The sequence below is a fragment of the Megascapheus bottae genome, chromosome 22 (genome assembly GCF_031878675.1).
Source record: "Megascapheus bottae isolate mThoBot1 chromosome 22, mThoBot2.hap1, whole genome shotgun sequence".
NCBI lineage: Eukaryota > Metazoa > Chordata > Mammalia > Rodentia > Geomyidae > Megascapheus > Megascapheus bottae.
Genome location: NC_143530.1, coordinates 34,292,713 through 34,308,597, shown reverse-complemented (window position 1 = coordinate 34,308,597; position 15,885 = coordinate 34,292,713). Strand labels below are relative to the sequence as shown.

The 15,885-nt window shown below is 36.8% G+C and overlaps 1 pseudogene; it reads left to right on the top strand.

The window, feature by feature from the left end:
- Nucleotides 1-4,847: 4,847 nt before the first annotated feature.
- On the top strand, nt 4,848-14,553 carry LOC150048502 (F-box/WD repeat-containing protein 2 pseudogene; annotated as a pseudogene).
- Nucleotides 14,554-15,885: the final 1,332 nt, after the last annotated feature.

Below are 15,885 nucleotides of genomic sequence, written 5' to 3'. Positions count from 1 at the left end.
CCAACTCCTGCTGTGATTTTTCTGTTAAAGTCCACCTTCTCCTTTCTGGTAGTACAAGATTTTTTTCACTCTCTGATAGACAAATATTATTATTATTAAGATGCTATCATTATGGTGAGGTGTATATAATGGCAAAATTATTTGCACTTATATATATTCATTTTTACCTTTTTTACTTGATCCTGTTCTATTTTAAACCTGTGTTGTTATTTTCACTCTCATTTCTGCTATGAGGGTTACGACTATGTTGATGGACTAAATTTGTTTATCTTTTTTTTGTTATCGGAGTGAGTTTATTTGAAAGTGAAAGACAAGTGATGAGAGAAAGCTGAGAAACTCCATTTGGAGAGGGACCCAGGCACAAGTTTGTTTGTCTTTTATACCCACTATCTTTTTTCCCCCTAATTGCCTTTTCTTTTTGCTTATTTCCTAATTATGATTATCCCAAAGACATTTCTCATTATGATTTAATTTTCATTTATGTTGAATTTATTCCTTAAGGTTCTAAAATTATTTGTTGATTACCTAGGCTTCCTTGGGTGGAAAGAGTTTTCCCAATTTTTATTTTATTATTGTATCTTAGCCTTTATTTATTTAATAGTCTTTCAAACTTTTTCTATGATTTAAGGTCCTTACTGTGAGTTTTTTGCCTATTCTTTGTTTTTCTTTCATCATACCTTTTGTTTTGCTCAAGATGAAAATAGGCTACTCTTTCAAATTTTATGACATACTGAACTAATTAACACGCACTAACTATATTTATTTGTTTGCTTTAATGATACAATTGCACAAATTTGTACAGTGTGATACGATGATAATACATGGTTTCAATGTATAATTACTAAATAAGGAAAATTAGCATATATGTCACTTAAATATTTATCATTCCTATGTGTTAGATAACTTTAAATTCATTGCATATGGCTACCTTGAAATATATAACAAACATTTTGTGAGCCATAGTTCTAATTTTTTTCTTATCTTTTTATTAAAGCATTTATTAACATTGATTTTTACATCATATTTCAAATGTCATGTTAACAAATATTTAAGAAGGGACTCTCTGTGTACATCACTGGCACTTAGGTTTTAGAACATAATTAAAAATTAAGCATTAATCTATGTAATAAAACATTATGTCTATAGAGTATATACACAATCATAGTTCTACTTTTTTTTAATTTTTTTATTGTAATTAGTAAAAGGGTTACATGATATTTGCCAGATAGAAGGTGCATTAATTCACATACATTGATACCCTTTCACATGTCTTGGTACCCATTTCCCTCCCCCCCCACACCCCCCACCCGTCTTGGTTTTCCCCCCTTCCCTATCAAATTTCAAATATCCAAATACAAATAAATTCAATATATCAGATGACAAAGTGAGATACTATATCATAGTTCTACTTTTATAGAAGACTAGAACTACCTTTTCCCATGAAACTGTCTTTTGGTTCCCTGTACTTGTGTTAGCCTTTGGTAACCACTATTCTACTTTCTAACGTTACAGGATTAAAACTTTTAGTGTCCCCAAATAACAGAGCACCCATAGTATTTATCATATTGCTCCTGGCTAACTCATTTAATACAATATTTTCCTGTCCCACCTATTTTTCATAATGACAGGATTTCATTCACTTTTATGTCTGAGTGCTATTTTGTTGTGTGTACAGTCTCTGGTTTCTTTTAAGTGCATCCATGAATAGAATGTCTCAGTAAATCTATACCTTGACTTCTCGTATGCTCAGCATTAATGAGTGCTAATGCGTCTTAATTTATTGTTTGAGGGCAGTAGAACTTCAGTGTTACTCACTTTTCAGTAGGTTTTTTCAGATTGAAGGGTGGCATAGGAATTGAGGAATGGTGGATGGAATTCTCCTGCCAGGGTTACTGAATGGCAAAGGCTCTCTTCTGAGATGACCTTGAATCTGGTTTCAGAGATCACACCTTCTATTTGGGAGCAGTTTCTTCCACAGGATCCTCTGGAGTGTCCAGCATGTATTCCCAACAAAGGAGTTGTGATGGGTTTTGTCATGTTTGCTGGGATCCTATCATTTCAGGTAGGTGCTTTAATTAATAATCTTTCCCTTGAAGTTTCCCCAGATTCACGATCTGGGCTTTCCTAAACCAGGAAGTGGGCATGAGTGAGAAGTTTCAGGAATCAGTTATGCTGGGTGCATTAGCATGTTCTTCTAAATGATAGTTATGAAGCAAGAGATATAAATTCTGGCCAGGAGAGTGGCCTCGTGTTAGAGTGCTTGCCCCGCACGCATGAAGCCCTGGGTTCATTTCCTAAGTACCACGTACACAGAAAAAGCCAGAAGTGATGTTGTGGCTCAAGTGGTAGAGCAGTAGCCCTGAGAAAGCCCAAGGAGAGTGGCCAGGCTCTGAGTGTGAGCAGGACTAGGGGGAAAAAAGAGTTATAAGTTCAAACAGGAATTTTCAGCTCCTGCCTTACTACATTTTAGACATTCAACTCTCTTAGTTGCTTCAAACAATTGTTTTGCCTTAATCTTTGTAATCTTTAGCAAAATCTTACATGCGCAAACACTGATCAGACAAACCAAGAAAAAAACAGCAGTGCACTTGGTGGTTCAAACCTGTAATCCTAGCTACTCAAGTGGCTGAAATCTGAGGACCACGGTTCAAAGCCAGCATAGGGAGAGAAGTCCCTGAGACTTTATACCAGTAATGTACCAAGAAATTGGAGAGCTGTGGCTCAAGTGGTGGAGCACTGGCCTTGAGCAGAAGAAGCTCAGGGACAGTGCCCAGGCTCTGAGGTCAAGCCCCAGAACCTGCACAGAAAAAGAAGGAACATAGAAAAATAGGGAGAAAGAAAAGAAAAGGTGGGGGAAAGGAAGGAAAAAAGAAGAAAAGAAAGAACATGCAGGTTATTCAATAATAACTGTTAATAGTGTTGATGGATAGAGATGATGGTCAGGCTTCATGTTAACATTTTACCCAGGAAAATGTCTGTGTATTTTGATCCAGTTTAATAGATCTAACTCTCCAGGGACATTAACCTTCAAAACAAGGACTAAGCCAAAGACCTCCAAATTTGTTCTCCTCCTGTCTTTTAACATTGTCAGTTCCTTGCCTAGAATGGCTAAATTTAGAGTTCCATCAAAACTTATTTTTTTAAATAATTTTTTATTGTGATTAATAGAAGGGTTGCATTATATTCACCAGATAGAAGGTGCATAACTTCACAAACATTGATACCCTTTCTCATGACATGGTCCCCATTTACCTCCCTCCCTCCCCCCCCACTTATCTTGATTTCCCCCCTTCCCTATCCAGTTTCAAATAACCAATTATGCACATATAAAATATATCAGATAATAAGGTGAAAAATCGTAACAATATGAAATAACCAAGGGATGGCAAAAGAGATGAGTGGTAACATAGTACATTAAAGACAACACTCATTATATGGCTTTTGTTTCCTTATCCTGGAGGTCCTTACATTTAGTGTCGTACTATTTGGCCTAATGTCTCTATCCATCAAAACTTATCCTACTCAGTTTGGCATAAATGAAAGATATTAACTTGCTACCAATCAAATAGAATTTTCTGGGTTTTTGAAATTTAAAACTCTGCTTCTAATTTATACTTGAACAGAGGTATGTGGACTTTGTGCAATATTTTTGGAAGGGTTTTATGGCCAAAATTCCTAGAAGTAAAGAACAGAACATTCAAATTTTGGTAGATTACCAAAATGTCTTATAAAAATGTTCTGACTGATACAAATTCATAGCCCAATTAAGAGCTACTTTCTTTTTTTTAATTTTTTACCCAGTTCTTGGGCTTGAACTCAGGGCCTGAGCACTGTCCTTGAGTTTTCTCAAGGCTACTTCCATTTAAGCTACAGCATCACTTCTGGCTTTTACTGTGTATGTGGTACTATGGAATTGAACCCAGTGCTTTATGCATGTTAGGCAAGAGCTCTCCTACTAAGCCATGCTCCCTTCCCGGAGAGCTAGTTACTATCCTGAAAGTTAGGCCTGTGAATCATTTTTATTCATTTATTATTATTTTTTCCTCTCCTGGGGTTTTTGAGTCGTGGGCACTGTCGTTGGGCTTTCTCAAGGCTAGAGCTCTACCACTTGAGCCACAGCAGCGCTTCTGGCCTTTTCTGTGTACTTGGTAGAGAGGAATCAAACCCAGGTTTCGTGCAAGCACTCTAGCACAAGGCCACGCTCCAGGTCCCAGGCCTGTGAATCTTTACTGGTTCCACCATACAATTTTGGACTGGGTTCAAGGGAAAACTTTCTAGATGGTCTTTATTCTCTATACAAAAGGCAACAGAAACCAGCATCTCTTGGCCTCTGGGCCTTTCTTTCTGGGCATGCTTACATATAGTGCCCTGAACTATTTGTCCATTCTCAGATAGTAAACATGGGCATATAGGCTAGCACTCTGTGTGATAAATAAAGCTGACGAAGGCTGGAACTTCTGAACATTTTTTTATGTGTTAATAAACACTTCTGGTTAAGCTTTTGATTTAGGAAGAAAAATAACTATCTTATTCAACATTTGCATAATGTTATAACAGCTTTTTATGAAACTTCATTTTCTCACTCCGTTGTTGTCTGTCAGTCCTTTTTAGTATTTTCTAATGTTGCATTTTTCAATATTATATCACTGTTTTAATTTTCATTCTTGTTGTGCTTGAGGATGTTGATTCACTTTCCATAGCTTTATGTAATTTTTGTTAGTATGTAATTAGTCATTGCTGTTATTGGCTTTGTTTTGTTGTTTTTTTTTGGTGTGGGGAGGTGTAAGCTCACACTTGAATGTTCAGGAGCTTACTAGGTTGGTTGTATTTATAAATATATTAAGCACATGGTCATTCCAGTGTTCATTAACTTCGCTACCCAACAATGGTTTGGAAAAGGAAGTGAAGATGAATTCTCATCCTTTTATCTTAAAGGTATGGTTCCTGCCACCCTGGCATACATTAAGCGTGTTTGAGTTCTTAGTGGAAGGAAGACAAATAGAAAGTTCATGGGAATGGAATAAAGACCAGAAGCAAAATACCTTCCACAGCCTAAGTGAAAGCTGTGTGTGTGTGTGTGTCATGGCTATAGGCATGTTTTCAAACAATTCAGATTTTTATTTTAGTACTCCAGAGCATTTGGAAATAATTATACAAGGCTTTTTATAATCACAAGGGCAGATAAGTTTCCAGTATAAACTGTAGCATTGACAACCATTGTACATTTATAGTGCTTACTTTGTGTTTTGTCAGTTAATGATATTCATGGTATGATATGCATAAAAATAAATAACAATAAAACACTAGTTTCACTTTACTGAATTACTCTGTGTACTGCCTACAATCTGCTATATTCTTCCCAGAGCTGAACAACAGTAAGTCTAGTTCTTAGTTAACTCTATATTTATTCCACAATTTTTCCCCCCAGTGGTCATTATTCAATATTCTCTCTATAGTGTGAGGCTGTTATTAAAGTTATATTTGTAATAAAATCTATAACCACATCTACCTATTGACCTACCAACTTACTGTCTACTAACTGGTATAGCATCCACTTGAATATTTTTTTCTATCACATATATAAATGTATTGTTATTTTAAGTAGTATAAATGTAGGTGTGCATACATTCATATAACAATTATACTATATAGTCATATATAGTAAAAGTATATGTTTTACAAAATATGATATAACATTACATTATATAGTATATATAACTACATATTACGTATAACTTTAACATAATTATCTATAACATTACATATATCTACAAATATGACACAGCAGTTCTTCCAAGTTTGTGCAAAAAGCAGGATAAAGAAGATTTCCTATTTTAAATTCCTTAGCAATTCTACTATTTAATGTCATTTCACAGTGTTTGAGAGAGTAAAGTAGAGCTGGGTAAAGGTGCTTGGGAGGAAAAGATTGAAATACTTTTAGACTCATCTTTGTCTATGTATTAACTAATTTTTTATTAAAGCATTTATTAACATTGATTTTTATATCATATTTCAAATGTCATGTTTAACAAACAAGTATTTAAGAAGGGACTCTCTGTATACAATCACTGGCACTTAGGTTTTAAAATATAATTAAAACTGAGCATTAATCTGTGTAATGAAACATTATGTCTATAGAATATATAGCAAACCATAGATTTTTTTTTGCTAGTCTTTGGCTTGGGCTCAGGGCTTGAGCACTGTCGTTGGACTTTCTCAAGGCTAGCACTCTACCACTTGAGCCTCAGCACCACTTCCGGCTTTTTGCTATGTGTGTAGTACCAAGGAATCGAACCCGGGTCTCCATGCATGCTAGGCAAGCACTCTACCACTAGGCCAAATTCCTAGCCCCCGAAATCATAGATTTTTATGTCTATGTATTTACGTTTATATCTCTAAGACCATGTCCATAACATTGGGTACCCAAATACTGAGTCATCGCTCTTGTACTGTCTGGATCTAATAACACATATCAAGGAGACCATGTGCCTTTTGTTCCTTTGGTCTTGGTTTACCTCACTCAACATAATTTGCTCTAGCTTCATGCACTTCCCAGCAAATGTGTTGGCTATGTAGAATTCATATATATATATATATATATCACATTTTTTTTGTATCCATTTATCTGCAGTAGGGCACCTGTATTGTTTCCCTCACTTGGCTATTGTGAATAGTGAGGAGATGAACATAGCTGAGCAGGTGTCCTTATCATATCCTGGGTTATGATTTTCAGGATAGATGCCCAGGAGTGGTATGGCGGTATCATAGGGAAGGTCTATTTTCAGATCTTTAAGAAACCTCCACACTGCTGAACTAGCTTACAATCCCACCAGCAGTGCAGTAGGGCTCCTCTTTCTCCACAACTCCGCCAGCATTTGTCATTGTCTGAGTTCAGAATATTGGCCATTCTAGTTGGAGTAAGATAGTATCTTAGAGTGTTTTTATTTGCATTTCCTTTATGACCATGGATGATGAGCATTTTCTCGTATGTTTTTCTGCCATTTTAACCTCTTCTTTTGAAAAGTTTCTCTTTAGTTCCCTTGCCCAGCATTAATTTTTAATAACCTTTAATAAATACTTTTATTGATACTTAAATAGCTTACATTGAAAAATCTTGTTTTCATTTAATAAGTACATTAAATATATTGATGTTTTTCTTTTCTTCTTTTAATGCATGGTCTTTCACTTGCAGAGATTTGATAGATTGCTATTTTACATTCCAAGTTATTATAAATCAAGCATTTCATCATTAAGTATAATGTGAGAAAAGAATGTCTTTTCTCGCACTAATATTTTTATCCTAAATAGGAAATATACTCTTATTCTTCATTAAATAACAATTTATGAAATTTAGTTTTTGACACTAATCCATTTAAGGGAGTTTTATGAGGTAATACATAAAAAGGGTATAGATTATTTTCTGCTATTTTTAATTTCTTAACTTACTGGAGTTTTCTTTTCAGGTGGTGTATGATCCTTTAAAAAATATTTCAAGGGCATCTTTAAAATGTTCTATTATATGGCACCCCCTCCCCACACCTATACACCTCCATATCGAGTCCAGATTTGCTGCATGAATGGAATTTGCTAAGAAACGGATTTTGAGATTCTAAAAATAGGCCTCACTGTGTTTGATGTCAGCCATCTCTGCCTGGTGTTTATGGACTAGTGCCTGACAGACTGTGCTATCTATTTGTAACAGTGGTGCGATCACACGTTACAGAGCTTTGCAAGTTGGGGTGCTCAAGGTTCTGCTGATGTGCAAAGAAACAAAAGCCGTTCAAGAACTATTTTGAGTATTGAAATGTAATGGGTACATGAAGTCATCTACAAGTAACTGTATTTGTTACTTTTCACCGTTAGAACAACCACAGGGCCGCTCTCACAAAGCGTGTTGTCTCTGGGTTGAGAACAACACCATTAGCTTTAGGATTTGAGTAGCGAGGCTGCTTGTGTACACAGAGCAGAAATCACCCTGAGTCTTTCATGACAGTACAAGGTTCCTTCCCAGTTGGCCATCTCATCTCTTCTCATGTTCACCATGTATGTCTCCAACATTTTCTTAAGGATTGGAGGCCTTGAAGAATTTCTCCATGTGAGTATCTTTTGTGCTGTTCATGACTAGCTGCTCTCTGTCCATGGGGACACAGAAGATAAGTGCACAAGATTCAGAAGTGGCCTGTCATCGTGTACACTCATTCTAGAGTTAAACAAGGTAAAACACACCAGTGGACAAGAAAAGCTCTGAAGTTAGTAAAAAATGTGAGGGTACAAGGAAAGGTAAACAACTGAGGCCATACTATAATTCATGGAAAATACATAATGAACATTGTGATTAAAAACTGAACTTCTCATGCAGACTTTATCCTAGCTCTCTCATGCCAGTCAGAAGACCTTAAAACATATCTTTCCTGAGAATGACTAGGGAAAGAATAATAGGATGTATAGGATCAAAGTTCATAATATACATGTATGAATATGGCACAATGAAACTCTTGTAGAATTAATATGTATAGGAGGCCGGGAGTTTGGCCTAGTGGTAGAGTGCTTGCCTAGCATGCACAAAGACCTGGGTTCGATTCCTCGGTACCACATACATTGAAAAAAGCTGGAACTGGTGCTGAGGCTCAAGTGGTAGAGTGCTAAGCCTTGAGAAAGTCCAAGGACAGTGCTCAGGCCCTGAGAAGTCCATGTAATGGATTTACCATCATTCATAGATTATATTAAACTCTGTTTACATGTTAATGAACACATTTATTAGTAAATATATAGCTCTACTATTAAAAAGATTTGAAAAAATTATGAATACAATATAATACAATAAAATTGATATTTAGGTGATTCACACCTGCTATCCTGGCTACGAAAGAGACTGATACCTGAGGACTGAGGCTCAAACCACCTTTGGCAGACCCATGCAAAAAACTATTATCTCCAGTTCACCAGAGAAACAAAAACAAAAACAGAAGTAGAGCTGTGGCTCAAGTGGGAATGTCAGCTTTGAGTGAAAAAGCCAAGCTAGAGTGCAGGGTTCTGAGTTCAATCCCCCAGTACTGGTGCCAACCAAATTAAAATAAAGTAAGATAAAATAAAATAAAATAATAATTACTCAGTGCTTTAAGTTGTATTAATAAATAAAATGTGATTTCAGAATACAGAAATGATGCAAACATAGGACAAAAGTGACTCTTCATTGTGATGTTTGTATACAATTTAGACATGGGATATTAATCAATATGCATCTGGGTACAAAGGATTGCAGTGTTCTTTGTACCTTAAAGCTCTTATTCACGGGTCAGAGGCATGGCTCAGATGGTAGAGCACCAGCCAATGAGCAAAAGAACAATGAAGGAAGTAGCAACAATGTTCCCCAAGAAATGTACTCATTGCCATATGTATATAACTGTAACCACTCTGTATATCACCCTGGTAATAAAATTACATTTTTAAGAAGCATCAGAGAAAACAAAAGATCCTTTTTATAGTCTGATTTCCTGTAATCATGGTCTAATTTCTCTGCAGCCTAGGAAATGTAGTTAATTTAATGTGGTGGGTGGGAAAAGAAATACATATGGCTTGTTCCTTTTCTTCCTTCCTTCCCCCTTTTCTTTCCTTTTCTTTTGTGCTGCTTCTGGGTGTTGTTCCTGCTCAAGACTAGTGCTCTGCCACTTGAGCCACAGCTCAACTTCTGCCTTTTCTTAGAAGGGGGAGAGGGAGTAGTTTATTGGAGATAAGTCTCATAGATTTTTTTTTTCTGCCCAAATGGATTCAAACCTTGATCTTCAGATCTGTCTCCTAAGTAGCCAGGATTACAGGCATGAGCCCCCAGGGTCTGACTCCACTTGACTTTGTTAAGTTGTTTTAGCTCTTTATTTTTATTATTCTGAAGTGGAGTCACGGTAGAAGGCAGAGTCCTGATAGAACTGGAGGACTGTTTTCTCAGTTACAGAGATGTCAAAAGAAGTAAAATGTGATTCTTCTTTTTATTTTGGTACTTAAAATCATGATGAAAGATGGCTGCTATTCATAGGCTTTCTTGGCTTCAGAATTTATGTAGTTTTCCATAATGAAGTTTTCAAGTATTCTAGCATTCTTGCAAGCTTTTCATAGAATCACGACATTATATAGCTAGATAGGATTTTACAGGCCCTCTAGAAAAGTTAATTATATTTTACAGCACACCACTGTGGTTGTCTGACTTTGGTTTGAATCCTTCGAGCAGTACAGCGCTCATTTCTGAAAGAAAAGCAGACTGTTGCATAAATACATGGGCTGTGTACATTATAGCCATTTACTTTCACATATCTACTTTTACATATTACATGCTTCCATCAAGCTTCACAGGCTCTTATCTTTAGACCTGTGCTATTCAGACATTGGTGCTTACTGTGCACTCTTGTTTATTTATGTCTTGCTTAAAGAGAATTATCTAGATCTGAGCATCATGACCCAGGCACAAACAAAATAGCATAGAATTTTGTCAAACTAGTGACTCTCTAGGATCCCCATGATAGAGATGGCAATAAGAAGAGAGGATCATAACCTATATTGTTTTGGGCAAGTGGGAGTTTTCTAGTACTAGCAAAAAAGAAAAAGAAATAAAGCAAGAGAGAAGAGTAGAAGAAAGAGAGAGAGAGAGAGAGAGAGAGAGAGAGAGAGAGAGAGAGAGAGAGAGAGAGAGAGAGAGAGAGAGAGAGAGAGAAGGAAAGAAAGAAAATGAGGGGCCAGGAGTTTGGCCTAGTGGTAGAGTGCTTGCCTAGCATGCACGAAGACCTGGGTTCGATTCCTTGGTACCACATACATTAAAAAAAAAAAAAGCCAAAAGTGGTTCAAGTAGTAGAGTCTTGAGAAAGTCCAAGGACAGTGCTCAGGCCCTGAGCTCAAGCCCAAGACTGGCAAAAAAAAGAAAAGAAAAAGAAAAAGAAAAATATACTCTAAGTAGACTCTCAGTTTAGAATTTGTTGAATTTCTAGGTAACTCTCTGGGAAAAAAATAACAAATTTTTAACAAAATAAAAATTTTTAAAAACCCTGAATCTGGGTGGGAGTGTGGCCTAGTGGTAAGAGTGCTTGCCTAGCATGCATAAAGCCCTGGGTTTGATTCCTCGGTACCACATCTCTAGAAAAAGTCTGGAGTAGTGCTGTGGTTCAAGTGGTAGAGTGCTAACTTTGAGAAAGCCCAAGGACAGTGTCCAGGTCCTAAGTTCAAGCCCCAGGACTGGCAAAACAACAAAACACAAAACAAAACAAGACAAAAAGTTGCTCCCTCAACACATGCAAAATTACATGTATTGACACATATAGGTTAAATTAATGAAACATTAAAAAGTCTCAATTGGGGGAAAATATTTCTTAAATACCAAAACCAAAAGTCACACTTCAATATAAGTCTCAAACTGTTCTTCAGAACCTACAAGTGAAGAAAATGAGAAGCCAAATCACAAACTAGCAAAAATACAAAGGATATATCTGATAGAATATTCAATGAGATCTAATGACTACTGGAAAGTTAACTCTCTAATTAGTTCATTAATGGGTACCAGTGTGGCTCACACCTGTAAACCTAGCTACTCAGTACACTGAGATCTGAGGATCATGGTTTGAAGCCATTTCAGACAGGAAACTCTGTGAGACTCTTATTTCCAACTGACTATTAAAATGCCAGAAACAGAAGTATGGCTCAAGACATAGAACATTAACCTTGAGCACAAAATCTCAAGAATAGCTCTCAACCCCTGATTTTAAGCTCTAGGACTGGCACAAATAATGACAATAGTAGTAGTAACAATAATAAATATTTATAAATATTTGTGTTTAGTGAAAACACAAAAGGGAAAAAAAGAGAGAGAAAGAAACTTAGAAGTAAAATTAAATAATGACAAAGGACACTGACCACTTTTCCATAATTTCCCTAAACGTGAACGGGCTGAACAATCCAATCAAAAGACACAGAGCAGCAGACTGGATTAAGAAACACTACCCATCTATATGTTGCCTCCAAGAGACCCACCTCACTGCCAAAGACAGAAACAAATTCCAAGTGAAAGGATGGAAATGAATTTTCCACTCCAATGCACTGTGCAAAAAACCAAGAGTAGCAATCTTAATCTCCGACAAAATTAAGTCCTCAGTAAAATCAGTACATAAAGATAAAGACGGCCACTACAAATCAGTAAAAGGTACAATTCATACCCTCAACATTACCATTATAAACATTTACTCTCCCAACACGAGAGCACCCAAATTTGTCAAGCAAACTCTCTTAGAATTACAGAACAAGATAGACTCAAACACAATCATAGTGGGAGACTTCAATACACCACTCTCACCAAATGACAGGTCAACTCAACAAAGGTTAAGCAAAGACACCATCGACTTAAACAACACCATAGCCCAGCTGGGCTTAACAGATATATACAGAGTCTTCCATCCAACAGTGAAATTTTACACATTTTTCTCAGCAGCACATGAAACACACTCCAAAATAGATCATATAGTTCACACAGAAATAGATCATACAGAAAACTTAAGCAGATACAAGAGGACTGATATAATCCCATGCATTCTATCTGATTGCAGTGGAGTCAGACTAGTTCTGAACAATGTAGTAAAAGTCGAAAAACATTCAAACACTTGGAAGCTGAGCAACACACTTCTGAATAACTCCTGGGTTATAGATCAGATCAAAGAAGAAATTCAAAACTTCCTTGAATGTAATGACAACCAAGAGACATCACAAAGGAACTTATGGGACACAGCAAAGGCAATTCTAAGGGGCAAATTTATTGCACCAGGAGGGCATATTAAAAAGACAAAAAAGAGCATGTAAATAACCTAAAAAAAACCCTGAAACATCTAGAGGAGCAAGAAAAAGTTAATTCTAAAACAACTAGAAGGACAGAAATAACAAAAATAAAATCAGAAATATCAGAGATTGAAATAAGCTCTACTATACACAAAATTAATAAATCAAAAAATTGGTTCTTTGAAAGAGTCAACAAAATTAACAGATCCCTGGCAAGATTAATCAAAAAAATGAGAGGGGAGACTCAAATAAACAAGACTAGAGACCCCACAGGAACAATCAAAACCGATATCCAAGAAATCCAGTCCATTATGAATAAGTACTACCAGAGGCTATATTCAAAGAAACAAGAAAATCTAGTAGAAATGGATAATTTCTTAAATAAATATAGGCTACCCACATTGAACAATGAAAAGGTAAACAAATTGAACAAATCAATCTCTTACAATGAAATTGTGGAAACAATCAGGGATAAATGCCAACCAAAAAGAGCCCAGGTCCCGATGGTTTCACTGCTGAATTCTACAAGACAAGATGAAGTAACATCTATACTCTTGAAACTCTTCCAAGAAATAGAAGCAGAAAGAGCAATACCAAACTCATTTTATGAAACGAATATTACTCTCATCCCCAAACCAGGGAAAGACCCAACAAAAAAAGAAAACTACAGACCTATTTCACTAATGAACACAGACGCAAAACTCCTCAATAAAATAGTAGCCAACAGAACCCAGAAACAAATTTAAAAAATTATACACTACGATCAAGTAAGATTCATCCCACAGATGCAGGCTGGTTTAACATTCACAAGTCAATCAACGTAATACATCACACCAATAGAGCTAAGGATAAGAATCATTTGATAATTTCTCTGGATGAGGAGAAGGCATTTGACAAAATACAACATCCATTCATGTTGAAAGCACTAAAAAAATAGGAGTAAGAGGTACATTCCTTAAAATAATTAAAGCCATTTATGACAAACCTACAGACAGTATTATACTAAATGGTGAAAGACTGGAACCATTCACCTTAAAATCAGGAACTAGACAGGGATGCCCACTCTCTCCACTTCTCTTCAATATAGCACTGGAACCCTTAGCCAGAGCAATAAGGCAAGAGAAGGACATCAAAGGGATCCACATAGGGAAAGGAGAAATTAAACTATCTCATTTGAAGATGACATGATCCTCTACTTGAGTGACCCAATAAGCTCCACTCACAAACTCGCAGAATTAATGAACTACTTTAGCAAAGTGGGAAGATACAAAATTAACCTATGAGATCAAGATTTGGCCAATTGGGAGAGAAATCAACTGCAAATGCTTAAAGACATTGTCTGTCTCTGAGGATAGAAGTATCTGCCTACAGCCAAGGCTTCATTTTGACAGCAAATACATTGTCTGTAGCTCAGCACTTGGTCTCTATCAGTGGGACTTTGCCAGTTATGATGTTCTCAGGGTCATCAAGACTCCTGAAGTAGCAAACCTGGCCTTGCTTGGCTTTGGAGAAGTCTTTGCCCTGCTGTTTGACAACTGCTACCTGTACATCATGGACTTGCGGACTGAGAGCTTGATTAGCAGCTGGCCTCTGCCCAAGTACAGGAAGTAAAAGAGAGGCTCCAGCTTCCTGGCAGGCGAAGCATCCTGGCTGAATGGACTGGATGGGCACAATGACACAGGCTTGGTCTTTGCCACCAGCATGCCTGACCACAGTATTTACCTGGTGTTGTGGAAGGAGCATGGCTGATGCCACAAGCTGCCACCACTGACTGGCATTGGGTGCTGGGGCAGTGGGTTGCCAGGACAGCGAGTTTTTGGTGCAACTTCTGTGGTGGCCGACTGCATGAACCAAAGTTCTCACCTAATGGTATCATCACGCAGTGCACAATCACTTATTTATGTTTGCCAGTGGCTAGGGCTTGGGGTTGGGGAGGGTTTGTTTTATTGACGTACAGCACAGCATGCTAATGGGGATACACCACTGACTTCATTTGTACTTAGTTATGTTGGTCAGTATAAGGATGATTTGGGGTTCATCTTTCTTGAATGGAATACTGGTTTTAAGAAAGTTAAATGATTCATTAAGTTGCTAATTGGTTGCCTATAAAATCACATTGAGTCTGCTATTAAAAAAAAAAAGAAGTCAGTAGCCTTCTTGTACACCAACAATACACAAACAGATGGCCAAATCAAGAAAATGATCCCATTTGCAATAGCCCCCAAAAGAATAAAATACTTAGGAATTAACTTAACCAAAGATGTAAAAGAATTATTTAATGAAAACTATAAAAGCCTAACTAAAGAAATTAAAGAGGACACTAGGAAATGGAAAGACATCCCATGCTCATGGCTAGAGAGAACCAACATAGTGAAAATGGCTATACTGCCAAAATTGATATACAAATTCAATGCAATCCCCATCAAAATCCCAAAGACATTCTTTACTGAAATAGAAGATACAATCCAAAGATTCATATGGTACAAGAAAAGACCTAGAATGGCCAAAACAATTCTAGGTAAAAAGAGCAATGCTGGTGGTATTACAATACCAGACTTCAAACTCTACTATAGACCCATAATAACAAAAACAGCATGGTGTTGGCACAAAAGTAGACCAGAAGATCAATGGAACAGAACAGAAGGTCCAGAAATAGAACCACATACCTATAGTCAACTTGTATTTGACAAAGGAGCCAAAGATATACAGTGGAACAAACACAATCTATCCAGTTATTGGTGCTGGCAAAACTGGGTAGCCACATGCAGAAAACTAAAAATTGACCCTAGTCTTTCGCATTGCACAAGCATTAACTCAAAGTGGATCAAAGGCCTCAATGTCAGACCGGAAACCATGAAACTGCTACATGATAGAGTAGGAGAGACACTGGAACTCATAGGCATAGGCAAAAGATTCCTGAACAGAATCCCAGGGTCACAACAGATTGGAGAGAGACTCGATAAATGGGACTACCTAAAAATAAAAAGTTTCTGCACAGATAAAAGCATAGCCACAAGAGTAGAGAGACAGCCAACCAAGTGGGAAAAGATTTTTACCAATAATACATCTGACAAATGCTTA